This window comes from Petromyzon marinus, unplaced genomic scaffold, assembly GCF_048934315.1.
Source record: "Petromyzon marinus isolate PM22_M1 ecotype Great Lakes invasive population unplaced genomic scaffold, UKy_Petmar_22M1.pri1.0 PM_Scaffold_34, whole genome shotgun sequence".
Classification (NCBI taxonomy): domain Eukaryota; kingdom Metazoa; phylum Chordata; class Hyperoartia; order Petromyzontiformes; family Petromyzontidae; genus Petromyzon; species Petromyzon marinus.
In genome coordinates this window covers 606,207-624,329 of record NW_027423324.1, presented here as the reverse complement: position 1 = coordinate 624,329, position 18,123 = coordinate 606,207, and positions in this window count along the sequence as shown.

Sequence of the window (18,123 nt, the reverse complement as noted above, 5' to 3'; positions counted from 1 at the left end):
TTCCCCCGGGTGCACAGATGCTTGTGCCCTTGTGACTGCGGAAACAGCTCGATCAGGAAGTTACCGAGGTGGGGGTTATTTTAACCCCTTCGAACAGAGCGGTTCGTGGTTTCACTTTGGTGGGGGCCCAGACGATAGTGAGGGGGGATCAGGAGCCCTTCCTCCAGGTGATGAATGCTGGATTGAGTCCCGTGGTTATACAGGTGGGTACGGTTTTGGCCCACGCAACGGCCATGTGTTGTCGAGATACCAGTGACGTGACTGCTCAGGTTGTGGCTTCAGTGGAATGGGGAGCGGTGTCGGATGAATCATGGATGGATGCGTTCTGTTCGGAAAATCTGGATTTGTCGTGGTAACAGAGGGTCAAGTTTCGTGTACTGTTCCGGGAATTCTCTGATCTGTTTAGTAAGAATAAATTTGATATTGGCCGCACGTCCCTGATGCATCATCATATTGATATGGGTAGCGCTGCTCCCATATGTCAGAATTCGTTTTGGTTTAGTCCTAAAGAGAAGGACCATGTGTGTCAGGCGGTCGGCGAGATGTTGGCGGCTGATATAATTTCCCCTTCCACCAGTCCGTGGGGAGCGAACATTGTCCTGGTTAAAAAGGAGAGGAGTTTTAGATTGTGTGTGAATTTTCGGAAATTAAACAAGTTCTCTGTTGCAGATGCGTACCCACTTCCACAGATGGACGATTCATTGGATGCACTGTCGGGTGCGCGATTTTTCTCCAGAGTTTTGGCAGTTGCCTATGGATGAAAGTTGCAAGCAAAAAACAGCATTCTGCAAACCGTAGGGGTTGTTTCAATTTAACTGACTTCTGATGGGACTTCACTCGGCTCCAGCCACGTTCCAGTGACTTATGGATTTAGTGGTATCGGGACTCGAATGGGATTTGTGTTTGATTTATTTGGATGACGTAGTCGTCTTTAGATGCACGTTTCAGGAACTTGTTATGTATGTTGGGTCTTGTAAAATTAGTAAAAATAGTGAAAGTTAAATGTAAACGGAAAAATATCCGAAATTATGTTAATGTATGTAATTATGCAAGTAATTTATGCGAATTAGCGAGGTGTAATTGTATTGAGTTATGCAAGTGTATGTACTTATGCTAATGTATGCAATTATGATAATTAGGCTCTGCTTCGTTGTCTAGGGTTGTATTATCAATCGGGATAATACAATGATTGTCACTTTAACATTTACTGATTATGTTTTAGTGTGTTGATGTCAGGTCTCCAAATTAAAATTTCACCGCAGGATACAGTTCTCATAATCAAGATTATTATGCATGAACTTTGGAAGGCACCACACTTCTGTGTTAAGCAACTTTAATTTCTAAACAAAAACATAACGCTCTAATATGCAAACTCTTATGTCTGGAATGTCAACACAGTACTCCTGGAGATGTCCTCCTCATTGATCCGTACATTTAACCCTAAACGATTACGTTTGTTAAACTGGGTAACAGAACAATATTTTAATTCCTCAGAGTAAAGCGGGCATATAGGAAAAATAAAACATATCCCGAAGCAAAAGTAGACCTCAATGAATTGATTGATAAGATTATGCAATTAACGAAATGTCTTGGAACAATGGTGTGCGGCAGTGTGCCTGCTTCAACAAATGCTTCTCAATTGGCTAAGGCTTCAATAAATTAGCCGGCAAGATTCTGTGATCAAAAGAAAGATTTTAACACGATAGTCTCCCTGTGAGTGTGTAGATTCGTAACGTAGTTTTTTTTCTAAACGTTTAGTTTCATCAATGAATTCATTGGTACAATTAAGCAATTAACAATAAGAATGACTAAAATACTTCTAAACGACCGTATCCACGTTCTCAATGGGCAGCAATATTCTTCATCATCAGCTAATAGTTGGCACACTCTTATTATTAGTCTTCTTATTATTAGTCCCGATATGTGCGTTGTGTGCGTTATGTGTTTGTTGGTGGTTTTGTCTCCTTATTCAACTCTTTGTGTTAAGCAGATGCCGCGCGATGCGTTGTAGGTGTGTGAATGTGGGCATCTCATACAAACAGCTTCCTCGCTCTCTTTGAGGCGGCAGCTGCAGCTGCTTGTCCACTGCTGGATGAAGAGAGTCGGCACAACGCTTGTCTTTGAAGGTGCTCGTAGTGCTCGCCGTTTGTCCGCTGGCCACTGATACCCTTGCTCCGTGGCACTGGTGGTGCTGCTGCGCGCTCTCTACTGCTCCATGCTATCTGGAGATGCACGATTGCGCGTGCAGCTGGTCCTCTGCGATGCTGGCTTGGTCGATCCTTGGCGCTTTCTGCCATTTCTCCCGGTTGATTGCTTGTCGTTGCTCGTCACTCTATCTCTCTCCTTGATCGTGCAGCTGCCGGGTGGGAGTTGGCACTCAGTGTAGAATAACTTGAGCGATACTTCTTCTGTCAGCACCGAACTCGTACATGGTGACACATCGCTACTCGGCAAGCCTCGCCATCCTTGGTCGATTGCAGGGCCCACCCCGGAGCTTGCCGCTTGCCGTACTGAATTTTACGTGTCGTGTCACTGCATATATCTGAAATTCTCTCCCCTCCACGCGTCTCTTGCGAGGGGGAAAATGTGTTGTGTCAAATTGTTGGAAAACAAAAGTGGCTGGGGAGGCTCTCATTCCATGGAATACATATTATCTGGTCTTGTGTGTTTGACCTATTTTTCTTGTGTCTCTTTTGAGTTACCCCCCGGTCTACCTCGTGATAATTATTTGATTTATGTTTAACCAAGATTTGTAATGTGCCCTCGTTGTTACCACCACTATTCCGAGGGTTTTGCTAAGCTTTGTTCTCAGTCCGTGTCGCCAGGGATCGGTGTTTTATTCTCGAGTTATATTTTGATATCCTGAGGTTGGAGATATAGCTTAGTTTGGACTTAAGCTTTCGTGATTGCAGGAGCTCACGTACTTCGGTTCAATTGTTGAAGTTACATATATAGAAAGAGGTAAAACAAAAACAAGGGGCATATGTTTGGTCGCTTCCCCCCCTCTCCTCTTGGTGACACCTGACTGGCTGCTTTCCATCACATTTTATGTTTGTTTGCATTCCACCCCCCCCCCCCCCCTTTTTCCTGCCTCCGTGGTTTCTGCTAAAAGGGAGGGAGGCACTCTCCCTTCATACGTATTTTATGGCTACTCTGTGTTGTGTCAAATTGTTGGAAGACAAAGGCGGCCAGGGAAGCTCTGATTGCATGGAATACATTATCTGGTCTTGTGTGTTTGACCTATTTTTCTCGTATCTATTTTGAGTTACCCCCGGTCTAATCTTTTTTTATTATTATTTGGTTTATGTTTAACCAAGATTTGTAATGTACCATTAGATGTTACCTCCGGTATTCCAAGGGTTTTATTAACCTTTGCTCCTTTTCTGTATCCAAGGATCCGTGCTTTTTATTCTCAAGTTATATTTTGATATCCTGAGGATGGAGATATAACTAAGTTTCCACTTAAGCTTTCTTGACTGCCGGAATTCATATTCCTTGATTCTCTTGGTAAAGTCACGTAGATAGAAAGATACAATAAGAAATAAAATAATGAATACTGCAGTCTATAATGTCGACTAATTCTTATAGCCAAGCTTCAAACTTTTACCATATAAAAAAAGTATATCAGTTATAATGTGCCAGTGAGTCTGGCTATTTGTTTGTGAACTGTCCACAACGTCGGCGGGGAGGTCATGTCATGTGGTCCTTTGACAATCTGGAGATTTCCAAGATCGTCGTTAACCTCCCTTTGCCCCGGAGTTTATTATTTAATGGCTCTTCATGGCCTCCTCCCTCGAGTTGCTTTAAATGCTGTAAGGCAGCTGGGTGTGAGGGGTGGGGTGTGCCTCACCCTTTCATGCCCCATGCTCACCCCGATCAATAATAAACAAAAATATTGGCAGAATTATTCTAATATGAATCTTTGGAAAAAGGCCTATATATACAACATTCTGCAGCGGCTGCGTTCGGTGTTTGTCAAAATGCGGGCAGCCAATTCTAGGTTTAGGCCGCAAGAATGTCACCTCTTGCAAAATTCGGAACACTATTTGGGTCACATTGTTAGCGAGGCCGGAATTTCCATGGACCCTGACAAAACTGCATGCGTGCGAAAGTGGCCAACCCAATCGTCAGTGAGTGAAGTCCGCAGTTTTGTTGGGTTCGCGTCATACTACCGATGCTTTGTGCCCGGGTTCGAGACAGTCGCGAAGCTGCTCCATGGTCTCACTGCAAAGGGTCAGAGGTTTCCGTGGGGGAAGGAGGAGGAGGCCGCATTTGTTGCATTGTGCGATGGCCTCGTTAATGCACCTCCCCTTCGGTACCCAGATTTCTCCTTGCCATTCATGCTGGACATGGACGTCAGCGACACTGGAATAGGCGCCGTGTTGTCACAGGTGGAGAACGTGGTGGAGAGCGTAGTCACTTACGGGAGACGGGTACTATCCTCCGTAGAGCAGCGCTATTGTATTACACGCTGCGAGTTGTTGGCTATCGTGAATTTTATGCAGCAGTACTGTCCATACCTCTATGATAGGCAGTTTGTGGTACGCACGGATCACGCGGCCCTGCAATAAGCGCTGTGAATTGACCAGCCGTCAGGACAGCTTTCATGATGGTTGGAGGTTTAACAGGACTACTCCTTCACAGTCACCTACAGGAAAGGGTTGCGCCACTGTAATGCGGACGCTTTGTCGCGATTGTCGCCCAAGGGCTACTGTGCATGTTTGATGGGTGCCGGGGCGTTGTAAACCGGTAGGTGAATGAGAGCATTGCGCCGTTGTAGCGTCAGTGGACTCTCCACCATCCATAGTGATGGTCGTGTGCGACAACACCATTGGTCTTGCACACGAGGAGTGGGGGCACCTCCAGGCAGAGGATGCCTCCCTTCTAAAAATACGTCACCATGTCGGTACAACGAGCAGTAGGAAGGGTCCAGGGTGTATGTCCCCCGTGGTCCTCCGAGATGGGATTCTCATGAGATGGGATGCAGAAGTGCAGCGTTACCGCATCGTTGTGCCGACTGCTCTGCAGGGTAGAGTTACGAGAGCTGCCCATTGTCCAGTTTATGCACCTTGGGGTGTGTGGAATGTGCTCCCCGAAAGCCCCAACCGAGGCTGGCCCGATCACAGTTGCTGTCTATTGGGGTAATACATTTTTACCTGTGGGGATGGAGTACCTGTTACGGTGGCCAGTGGCATGGCCCCTGGCAGATCAGTCGGCTGCGTCTTTTACGGATGCTTTCCTTCATGGGTACATGTTCGATAAAGGGGCCCTAGAACATCTCCTTATGGACCAAGGTCGGAATTTTTATTTTAAGTTGTTGAAGTGTGTGATCTGTTGGTTAGAAAGAAAATTCGTACTTTTCCCTACCATCCCCAGACTGACGGGATGGTAGAGCACCTGCACAGGACTCTTACGTCCATGTTGTGCCAACAAGTCAATGAGGCACAGTCCGATTTGGACCTACATGTTCCTGATGTTTGCGCGGCCTATAGGATGGCCCCTCACGCCTCTACCGGGTTCTCCTCTTTTTTATGTACTGGAGAGAGTGTGACCCCCCCCCCCCCCCCCCCATGGAAGCCCAGTTAAATATTGAGTCGGGTAAAAAGAGAGTCGCTGTGCCAAGACTTATGCACCTCACCCTTAAACGATTGATCAAAGCGCAGGAGGCATCCCGCCTCCTGCACTTTCATGGCCAATGAGAAACTGGCAGGGCTTTGGGAGTCCGGGAACCCATGGAAAACTGGGAAGAAGGCATGGCTGCATTGCCCCCATGTGCCCTTGGGCACGTCCCATAAATTGCATAGACCATGGCAGGGCCTGGTTGAGCTGATAGTGGTCAGGAGGCCGCAATGTTTTCGGATCCAGGTTGGTCGCAGGCCGGGGTGACATTCAGCAAATTTTTATTTCAAGAATGATTAGAGAGTCAGGCTGTTGAACTAGACGCCATCGGTTGGCGACACACTCTGACAATGCAGTTGCATGGAGTCCACCAGACCGAGTGTCGTACACTTATATGCAGAATGTCACCCCTGTCACCCCCCCTGGCTCCGCCCCTGGTCACAGGCGTTGGAACGTGCATCCATCGCGGCTGAAACCTTATTTTCCTCCTTGCCAGGTTGTTTCATCCTCACTACCCGAAGGCAGGTTGTCTGATGTGGCCGACGAGCCTGGGCGTGCGACCACGGAGGTTAGGCCTCAGCAGATTTTTGTTCCTCCACCCACAGGAATGCAGCACTTGACAACCGCGGAAACCGCCCGTTGAGCCATCTGAAAGCGATCCAAGGAGGGAGGAATGATCAAAACCCGCTTCCCCCCCCCCCCCCCCATCTTCTTTCCGGGAGGGGCCGTGCCCGTTAGACCATTTTCAAGTCGTCCCCAGGGAACCCGTCCTTGTCCAACCCGGGGTCCAACGACGAGGACCTGTTCAAGAACTGTTCGTTTTTAACAACTGCCCCAGTCATCCTATTTATTCCGCCATCGTCTGGCAAGTGGGCACAGACACGAGCCGGGCTGTGTTTGCCGGTTGAACTGAGTTCTACCTGTGTTCGTGGGCTGTGGCGTGCCAGCAGTCGTCGGGTGGTGTATAGAGTCTGGGGGTTGGGTTTATTACTGTGCGTTTGCGATTGTTTTCATTTTTCCATTGATTGTTGTTGTTGACTCGCGAGGGGGTATGAAGGTTGTTGTTGTTACTGTTGTTGTCGTCGGGATTGTTGTTGGTTAATTGGGTAGTCGTCCCACTGCACGAGATATGGAGGTCAGCCGGCACGGCTGTGTTTTTTGAGGGGGGGTGATTTAATGACAAAAAATGGCCATTACAGCATGTAGCGCTGGTTACTGACAAAGAGAGGAATTGTGGGCGTAACGGCCGACCTGCCAGCAGAGCAGGGTGTAGCAGCCGTTCTGTCAGCAGAGCATGCAAGGCCACAGAGTGGGTCACTAGGCTGCTGGCAGAAATGTACATATGAGGACGTAGCACCCCGGCCAGCTGGTAGAGCACTTAATAGGCCGGGGTAAGGGATATAGGGCAAAGGTGACTGAGGGGACACGTGGGGTATAGCTCAAAACAATCTGGTGGGTTCTAACAGGGGGCGTAGCCAAGGGCGGAGCCAGGCAAGGGACACGTGGAAGGTGGCCCAGAATCTTCTGGTAGGGCGGAGCCAGGCCATGCCGGGGGGCATAAAAGGGAAGTCCCGAGGCTGGATAAGGGCTGTCTGTCGGTGGAATGGAAACCTACACGCTACGTCTTTGTCTTCGTCTCTGGCGTCATAGGTCAGACAGAGTGCCGGCTGCTCTGACCTATTTGTAGTTATCCCGTGTGTGAACAAGTGTTAAATGTATTGAATAAACGCGTGTTGCCTCCTACTATTAGTGTCTCAAAAGTGATTCACTACACATAGGCTAACACTACACATAGACTCAACACTTCCCATAGAATCAACACTGCCCATAGAAAAACAATAAATAATAAAAATATAAAACAATAAAATAATAAAAATATAAAACAATAAAATAATAAAAATATAAAACAATCATCATCAGGTGTGAAACCACAGCTGTGGTTTTCACACCTGATGATGATTGCTTGTGTTGCAATCGAAACGTCGTGAGAATTTTATTGGTTTATATTTTTATTATTTTATTGTTTCCCTTCTACGTGACTTCACCGAAAGAACCAAAAATATGAATCCCTGTAGTCACGAAAGATGTAAATCAAAACTGCCCATAGACTTAATACTGCACCTCCGATTAGCACAGTGGGCCATGTATGGTGCGAAAGACGTTAAACATCATACACGCATTACCGCAGAGGCCCCCACGTCCTTTTCCAGGAACTAAACCTCCCACGGATTTGCGAGGGATTGCTGTATATATGTTATCTTTATTTTTTACAAACGCTTTAAAATAAATAAATTACATCTCAGGGAGTAAAGCAGCAAGTAGCCATGACGTCTCCGAGCGATCTGAAGGTGTACAGTGTGCCACAGACCACTCCGCTTTATTTGTGAGCTCGCGGTTTTCAGTGGAAGCCTGGATTCAGATTTTTATTTTTAAAGCCACCTTATCGCTTCCATACAGCCTTTAGTAGGCTCCCCAGTACGGTCACCCACTCCCTTGCCTACAGATTGGACCACTCTGGTAGAAAATCACCTCTCTACAAAGGTAACATTTCAACGAGCGCACTACTGATTGAATGTGATGCTCTGTACCAGGTCGTTTGAGAAGCTGACAATGGGTTGTGGAGGGCCTTCATCATCCCAATAGTGGGTTAACCAAGGTTGCCCATTGATGATAATCATCATCATCGTGTCCTTTGAGCTAGCAAGTTCTTAAATGCCCCTTGCGAGTTGTTGACCACAATTTGTCCGCTTTGATCACCTGGGCCGCTGGTTGGCTCAGTGTCCCACCGACACACACACAGAGAAGGTAAGTCGCTGTTTTAACTTCACCAGGTAAGGCCCATTGAACTATGTAGCTCTTTTTCCGAAGCGACCTGGCCACAAATGATTGCTAAACAAAGTAGCTCATCATGTGGAAGTTTATCGCAGCCATACACTCAAAAGCATTTTTCTAAATGTGGAGGGAAAAACAGGAGGACCCAGAGAAAATTCCACGTGATCACTATGAGAGAGACACGCAAACTCCAAATATACAAGCGTCACGGTCGGGATCAGGATCGAACCCACGACCTCCTGTATACCAGGCGAGGTAGTTAACATCTCACCACGGAGAGAGAGATATGCAAACTTAAAACGCACAGCAGGCATCAGGGTCGAGATCGAACCCACGACCCTGTATACTAGGCGAGGTATATAACATATCCTAGCCACTGCGAAGTCAGGGTCGGAATCGAACCCACGATCTCTTGCATAGCAGGCGAGATAGTTAACATCTTGCCACTGTGGGGCCTAGCTGACTCAGTCTGTGAGCGAGGAGTTTAAGTCCAATTATAAATATTTCAATGAGTCAAAGTGTGGGCTGCCATGACCAAAATCATGATTCATACTTGATTTTTTGGATCAGACCGCGTAAGTAAAATGTGTGTCGTACATACCCCTCCAGCCGGCATAGCCAATTAATATAATTGTCATGTGAACAAACAATGTAAGCGCAATACTGCTTCAATACACCGTTGTATTGGAAAGTAATCTCACAACATTCCCGGTCACAACTAACACCACTGACAATCATCTGAATGGGTCTCTGGGCATCCTCTAGGTCATCTCAGCCTCAAATGTGCACCTGCTGCGGTGTGTAAACATCGCCACTGGGGAGTCAAAGGCGCCCGGGCGTGGTGATGGCCACCTACCCCTTTGTGCGCAGTGCCGGCCTTCATAGGTGCTGCTCGCTAACATCACTTGCCCCAACAGTCTCTCACAGGCTACACGGTGATCTTTGTCTCTGTATGCGTGTGTCTTTGTATCTGTGTGTGTGTCTGTATACAGTGCTGCTCGCTAACAGCACTTGCCCCAACAGTCTGTAAGGCTACACGGGGGGGTCATTGTCGTTCTGTGTGTGCGTGTGTCTACGTGTGCGTGTGTGTGTCTGTGTGTGTGTCTGTGTGTGTCTCGGCCTGGGCTCTGGGTTGTTCTTCGTGCTTTTGGAGTACCTGACCCTCTGCTCACGATCATTAAGGACCTTCATGATGGAGAGCGGGCACGGGTAAAACTACGTGGTCGGGAGTCAGAGCCATTCCCTGTACACCTTGGGGTGCGACAGGAATGTCCTCTGGCTCCCACATTATTTAACATCTATCTTGACCACGTAGTTCGTGAAGCCTTCAATAGCTGTACCGGCGGAATCTCCATATGGTACAGATATAATGGGAGGCTGATCGATGCCCGGGTGTGGTCAAGGGATGGCTCCTTATTGCTCAACCACGTTATGTATGCTGATGATTTGGTAATAGCTGCTCACTCAGAGGAGGAGTTGGAGACGCTGCTGCTGAGACTGGAGCGTGCCACTAAGAGGTGGGGCCTTAGCATCAGCCCCACCAAAACTAAGCACCTGCCTGGGTATTTTGTACCATCGGACACTACACCCCCACAACTCCCAATCGGTGATGAGGCAGTTGTGGAGCGAGTGGAGAGTTTCCCATACCTGGGCAGTGTGCTTATGACCGGCTCCAGTTTAACAGCAGAGGTCTCACTCCGAATCAGTCGAGCGGCAATATCTTTTCATTGTGTGGAAGCTTCCTGGTCTGTCGCTCCGCACTAAGCTTCAGGTCTTCTCGGCCACGGTCATTCCCTCCCTTCTCTACGCTTGCGAAACGTAGACCCCCCTAATGGAACATCTTCGCCAGTTAGAAACATTTAGGCTGGCCTGCCTACGATCCATCCTGGGTTTAACCAGACTGGATTGTGTGAGGAGCTCATAAATCCTTGAAAGATCTGGACAAGGTCCCATCGGTGAGCTCCTCCGGCGGGCAAGGCTGCGATGGCTGGGTCATGTAGCCCGCATGCCCAGCCACCGCATGCCAAAATAGCTTTTGTTCGGCCGGATTGAGGGGGCTAAACGGTCGCGGCACGGGTTAGAGAAGAGATGGAGTGACGTGGTACAGGAGGATGTGGAGCTGAGTGGACTTGCCGATGACTGGTACCAGCGGTGTCAAGATCGGCCTCTGTGGAGGAGGCTCGTGAAGGACGCTACTGGGCAGTTGGAGGCAGTCGCCCTCCAACAACAACGGAGGGCGGAGGAGCGACACTCACAGCAACGAGCGGAGCGCCGGGTGGCTAAAGCACAGCAGGTTGGCACAGTAGGGGGCACAGGCGGTGCATCAGCCAGTCATCTCAGTCAGTCGACCCGTGGCACCTGGGTCTGCCCCGTGACCTCCTGCCAGCGGGCGTTCGACACTTCACATGGACTCAGGGTGCACATAGCCTGGCACAAGCGTCGTGGTGACGTCACCGCCACTTAGTGGTGAATGGCGGTTGTTGTTGTTGTGTCTATATGTGTGTGCGTTCGTAAATTGTGGGGACTCGGTACGCTCCTTCCGACAAGCAAGCCAACTTTTTTCCCACCATATGTAGTGAATTGTGTTAATCGGAGGTGAGCATTAATTTATTTATTATATTCCATTTTACTTATTACGTGCAAATGTACAATTTTTATTCTTATTTATGAGTTTTGCAATGCTTCGCTTTTTTCTTGTTGAACCGTAACTAATTGTATAACACTGACCATATGTGCATTTAAATGCAGTGCATTGCTGTGTTCTGACTTACGAACCATGCGACTTACGAACGGCTCTCAGGAACGGGACCCATTCGTAAAGTGGAGGACTGCCCGTGTGTAGTGTTTCAATCTGGACACACTAAGAGTTGGAGGCACATCCTTTATTCCGTTCCATATAGTCACAGGGGATATCTACCCAGGGTCTGTACGCTACCCGACCAGCGACGCCGAGGAGGATGAAGACGAGGACGACGGCAGCACGACGAGTTCCTTTCCCAGACAACAGCAGCCCCGACTGAGTGTCGGAGCTTCCCTTTTATCCTCCCCGAAGGGGCCTGGCTCCGCCCTCGGCCATGTCCCCCTCTGGATCCCACCAGGGGGTTCCAGGCTCTGCTCATGTGTCGCACTGGCAGACCGGGCTGCTATACTCATAGTCCTCCTCTCTCCGAGAATCCCATGCCACGCACTCTAGTGACTCATTCTACGTCACTACACATTTATCAGTTGAAATACAGAACGAGCGACTACATTTTCTGATACGTATGAACACAGTTTCATGTTTTGAATGAGAACATTTGTCGATTATTATGTTATCAGGATAGAAACGTGGCCCCAAACACATCTCTGTGCACGCATGACCAGGCACGGCCATGTCCTGGGTTCGACCCCACACGCGTGGCTTGTGGCTTCTGGGTTTAGTTCACCAGGTAAGAGCGCAGTCCTGACAGCCACTGCGCTCACAACCATTGCTCAACTAAACTATTTACCAGGTAAAGAAAACTGAGCTATGTAGCTATTTTTTTTAGAAACGACGTGGCTACCTAATGAAGGCCACCTTTGTTACCCTCGTGGCGATGTTTACACACCACACCATATATTTAAGGCTAAGTCGATTTAGGAGAGGCCCATTACCGGTTAAAAAAATCATCACTGGGTGGTGGCCGTGAACGGAATTCGAACTGTAGTCGTCGGGGTCGTAGCAGAGTACGCAAAACCACTACATTACCGCTCGCCCCGAAACAAATACACACACACACTCGCTCACACACAGCCCTGCTCTTGGCTGTGGTAAATAACAACGCGAAAAATTTTCCCAGAGAGGAAATGGAATTTCTCACCGACCGAGTGACGCATCTGGCTCGACCGCACGCCCATTGCTCACAGCGGCTATCGCGAGGGAGCTGCAGCTTGGAGCAAGACGCGAGCGCAGACAAAACGAGAGCTCCGCATCCGTTTGTATATTGTATGTATGTTGTATGTATGTTGTATGCATGTTGTATGCATTTTGTGTGTATGTTGTGTGTATGTTGTGTGTATGTTGTATGTATGTTGTATGCATATTGTATGTATGTTGTATGCATGTTGTATGCATTTTGTGTGTATGTTGTGTGTATGTTGTGTGCATGTTGTATGTATGTTGTATGTATATTGTATGTGTGTTGTATGTCTGTTGTATGTATGTTGTATGTATGTATGTTGTATGTGTGTGTATGTTGTATGCGTGTGTGTATGTTGTATGTATGTTTTATGTACGTGTGTTGAACTTCATTGGCACCGTACGTAGCCAACCGTGCTAATCGGAGGAGTGGGGTAAGGACAGCAAACTAAAAACACAAAAGAAGCTCTAAATAAATTAGTTCTCAATGTAGTATAGTGGTGTAGTGCAATGGATGGTAGTGTAGTGTATAGTAGTGTATTGTACAGTATGGTAGTGTGTAGTGTAGTGTGTAGTGTAGTGTATAATAGTGTAGTGTGTAGTGTAGTGTATAGTGTAGTGTATAGTAGTGTATAGTGCAATGTGTGTATGTTTAACTTTATTGGCACCGTATGTAGCCAACTGCTCATCGGTTGTGCAGACGAAGGACAACAAACTAAACACACAAAGTAGAAATGAGGAACGTAATCAACCAGGTAAGGTGTTGACTGTTATGTTGGCCGGCTATCTGCGCGGTATTGCATTTAATTTATCTCTGTGTCTCTGTGTCTTCTCTCTCTGCTTGTGTTCTGTCTTTGTGTCTCCGTATATGTGTCTTGTCTCTCTCTCAAATTTCACACTTAACTTATAATTGAGCAATCTTTGGATTAACGTTAATCAACCAGACCATGTGTTAATTGTGTTTTGACCGACCCTCTGTGTTGCAATATATTAATTTCCAAATATTACAAAAAAAAATTATTTAGTATGCTTCTCCATCTCTCTCTGTCTCCCCTCGGTCTCTCTGTGTTTTATCTGTCTTAAATTTAGCTCTTTCATTTGTACCTGATGATGATTGCTTGCGTTGAAGTCGAAACATCGTATGCTATTATGTAATTTATTATTATTTTCTATTTCTCCGTGACTTTACTGAAAGAACCAAAGAGTAATTCCTGCAGTCACGAAAGCACCAAATCAAGTTAGAAATGAGTTGTTCCAGACGGCTGCAGAATCGCGATACGGTGACCGTCTTTGTTCGATGACTAGCCAAAAGTGTAGTCTATAGTGGAGTGTATAGTGTCGTGTATATTGGTGTAGTATATAGTGTCGTGTAGTTTATATAGCATCTGAAAGCGCGCGATGCGGTGACCATCTTTGTTTGATGGCTATCCAAAATCCGCTACTACGAGGTTGACTCGAGTTCGCGTGAAGGTTTATGCTTCTTGATGAGATCAGCGAGGTATTGTGGTTCATTTGTGGCAAGCACTTTGTGTATGCAATGAGTGCTGTGTTGGCCACCCATCTCCTTCATAGGTTTTACACGCTACGAGCACTTGCCCCCACAGTCTGTTCAAGGATATACGGGGGATCTTTGTCTTTTTGTATGTTTACTGCAATGTGGATGTACGAACACAAGCTGCGTGTGTACATGGCAATGTGTGTGTGTGTTCCTATGCACGGGGGTACGGCCCTAGAAACTTGGCCACCCAAGTTCGATTCCCGCTCACGGCCAACATCAGTGCCAATTATCTGGACCGGTCCTGGGCCTCCCCTAGGTTAACTCAGCCTTCAAACAGTTTATGCTGTTAAGCAAAAATATCAACATTGGGGAGACAAAGGCGGCCGGGCATGGTGTTGACCATACACCTCCCCCTTTGTGTTCTGTGCTGGACTCCATAGATGCTCACTACTAACTGCTTTTGCCCCAACACTCTGTTAGAGGCTACACGGGAGATTCATAATAAACGTTTTTGGGTTAGATCGTGTTATTTATAAATGTGGGATAGATCGCGTTATTTATAAATGTGTCGACACATTTATAAATAACGCGATCTAACCCAAAAATGTTTATTGAGAATAATATTGGTCGCGAAAGCCTACGTGTTACACTGACTAACCTTTATGGGGAGGATACTTTTCTTAAAACCAGAAAATTGGAGAAGCTCCGCATTAAGTGTATTAAATTAATATCTTCACTGATGTTCCTCAAAAGGTGCAGAGATTCGAAGGTAATACCAAACGCAGTTAAAATAACACATCACATAAAGTCTGCTAAAGCTAACCAAATACTACACAAAGCTAGCGCATTATTATTATTAGAGAGAATACAGCACAACAGGAGTGAATTATCTGACATTTCAGAATCGCTAAAGCCGTTACAACAATCGGCTGATAATGTGTTTAATCTAACAAAAACTAGCCTAATGAATAAATTCTCTAGACTTCATAATAAACAAATCCTTATTAAAAACGAACAATTTAAAAACAAAACCGTAATGAACTTGACTAACACTGTTTTAACTAGTGACATGATCTCTGTCCTTTCTAAAAGCCTTAACTTTGCCATTATCCCACCCACAATTCCAGTGGATGAGATAATTGCTGAGGTAGAATCAGCAGTAAGACTCCTTCCACATAATGAGGCAGAGATGACTAGACACGAGGTTAAATTTCGATTTAAAGCTTTCGTGACTGCAAGGATTCATCTTCTTTGGTTCTTTCGGTAAAGTCACGTAGAATGAGAATAAAATAATAAATTGATAAAATAAAATAACACAATAAAATTCTCACGACGTTTCGGCCACAACACAAGCGGCCTTCATCAGGTGAAGGGACGAGACTGTCTGGAGGACAGCGCTGGAGCGAACACAGCCAAGCTCAGACCGCGAGCTTTAAGCTGTGTGAGAAAAAACAGCGCCTTGACAAAGGAATTAGCATAGAATTTAGCATTGAAATAGCTGAGTGATTAGCTTGTGACTGGTCACAGAAATGGCTATGTTAAAGTCAAAGCCTACACATCCACAGAGGCACCTAGTACACATCAAACAGGAGAATTTAGCATTGAAATAACTGAGGGATTAGCTTGTGACTGGTCATAGAAATAGTTATGTTAAAGTCAAAGCCTACACATCTACAGAGGCACCTAGTACAAATCAAACAGGATAATTTAGCATTGAAATAGCTGAGTGATTAGCTTGTGACTGGTCACAGAAATGGCTATGTTAAAGTCAAAGCCTACACAGCCACAGAGGCACCTAGTATAAATCAAACAGGATAATTTAGCATTGAAATTACTGAGGGATTAGCTTGTGACTGGTGAATGGCCATTCACATATACAAGCACAGAGACAATTTCAACCGAGAAGATGGATTCTGGCTTAGTAACCATTGGAAATATGTTTTAAACCATTTCGGTTCTTAATTAATTGTATTTTACGATGACCTTCAGACCGCAGCTCTTTTGCTGGCATTGACTCTTAATACCTCTCACACCACGGTTAATGGTATGGTTTACAACATGGAGTATAACAGCGCCTCGCAGCTATCTCTCTCCCCCTCCTCTGTTCCGACCATGGATGAACTCGCCCATCTGAACGGGGCTCGTAGCTATCCGTAGTGCTAAAGTTGAGGGTAAGAATCCACCCATTTTTCGCCATATAGCATTATGATATATAACGACTTATTGTTGGTAGCTTAGCTGATTGGAGAATATATAGAGTTTATTGATAACATTGAAGTAGTTTATATTTTAGTTTTTTTTATTGGTTTACTATATAGTATTCATTATATAATGTAGTGTATACCCAGTTACTGTTATTAGCTCAGCTTATTGAAGAATATATTGAGTATATTTATTATATTGATGTAATTTAGACTTAGGTTTTTTTCACATCGGTTTACTATATGATAGTCGAGTTGTTGCAGCCCCTTTGGCGTCCATGTACTAGGTGCCTCTGTAGATGTGTAGGCTTTGACTTTAACATAGCTATTTCTATGACCAGTCACAAGATAATCCCTCAGTTATTTCAATGCTAAATTCTCCTGTTTGATTTGTACTAGGTGCCTCTGTGGATGTGTAGGCTTTGACTTTCATATAGCCATTTCTGTGACCAGTCACAAGCTAATCACTCAGCGATTTCAATGCTAAATTCTATGCTAATTCCTTTGTCAAGGCGCTCTGTTTCTTCTCACACAACTTAAAGGTCGCGGTCTGAGCTTGGCTGTGTTCGCTCCAGCGCTGTCCTCCAGAAATCTCGTCCCTTCACCTGATGAAGGCCGCTTGTGTTGTGGCCGAAACGTCGTGAAAATTTTATTGTGTTATTTTATTTTATCAATTTATTATTTTATTCTCATTCTACGTGACTTTACCGAAAGAACCAAAGAAGATAGACACGAGGTTGCCAAAATAATTGAGAATAGCAAAGTACAAAAAGCTCGAACGAAGCAAAAGCCTTAAGAAAGCTCCGTTTAAATAAAGATATCCAAATCCTGGCAGCTGATAAAGGCTGCACTACTGTGCTAATTTCACGAGCCGATTATGATAATCAAATTAAAGATTTAATAGAGGAAAGTACCTACATTAAAATTATACGAGATCCAACTAATACTTTAGAATGTAAGACTACTGCAATCATTGTAAATTCATTAATCCCTTAGAATGAGCAATTCCAAATTAAGCCAAGGGCCTCAAAACCACCTAGATTGTATGGGCTACCAAACATTCATAAAATCGGCATCCCATTACGATCCATAGTCAGTACAATTGGCTCTGCCACATATAAATTAGCAAACATATATAACTAAACAAATACAGCCCTACATCGGTAGGACATCTTAATTCATAAAAAAATCAGAACATCTTGTTAATGTGATTAAAGATATTAAACTCAACCCTCATGATATTCTAGTGAGTTTTGATGTGATTTCTCTATTCACTAAGGTTCCAGTGAACGAATCCCTTAAATTACTTGATACACTAGTAAAGAATACAGGTTTACCAAAAGATATTCAGAAACTCGCTGACCATTGTTGAAATAACACTTACTTCTTATGGAGAGGTGATTTCTTTAAACAAAAGGAAGGAGCAGCAATTTGCTCTCCTTTATCTTCTGCTATAGCAAATCTGTATATGGAGAACATTGAAACAAGAGCACTTGCCTCGAGCACATTAAAATCATCTTTTTGGTTTAGATATGTGGATGACACTTTGGTTGTCTGGCCACATGGTAAAGACACACTCAATGATTTTCTAAATCATCTCAATGCACAAAACCCGGCCATCCAGTTCACCATGGAAATGGAGGTGAATATCACACTCCCGTTCCTAGATATTTTGCCTGGACATGGCCTAAATGAAAAAATAACACACAGCGTTTACAGAAAGCAAACGCACACTGATGCCTATCTGAATGCAGATTCATATCATCACCCAGCTCAGAAATCCTCTCTTATCAAGACGCTCATACATCGGGCAAAAACAGTGTCAGATTGTGAAAGTCTAGTGAGAGAGATGAAACATGTTAAAGAAGCATTACGACAGAATGGCTACAATAATGCTCAAATTAACAGAGCACTAAATGCCAAATTACGATCGCAAAGCAACACTGCTGAAAGCGATCAGATTGTTAAAACATTTAAAATACCATATATCTCAGGAGTAACTGACAAATTAGCCCGTGTTTTGCTAAAGCAAAACATTACAGTAAGATTTGGTGGAGTACACAAAATTCAAAAACTAGTATCTTGCACTAAAGACG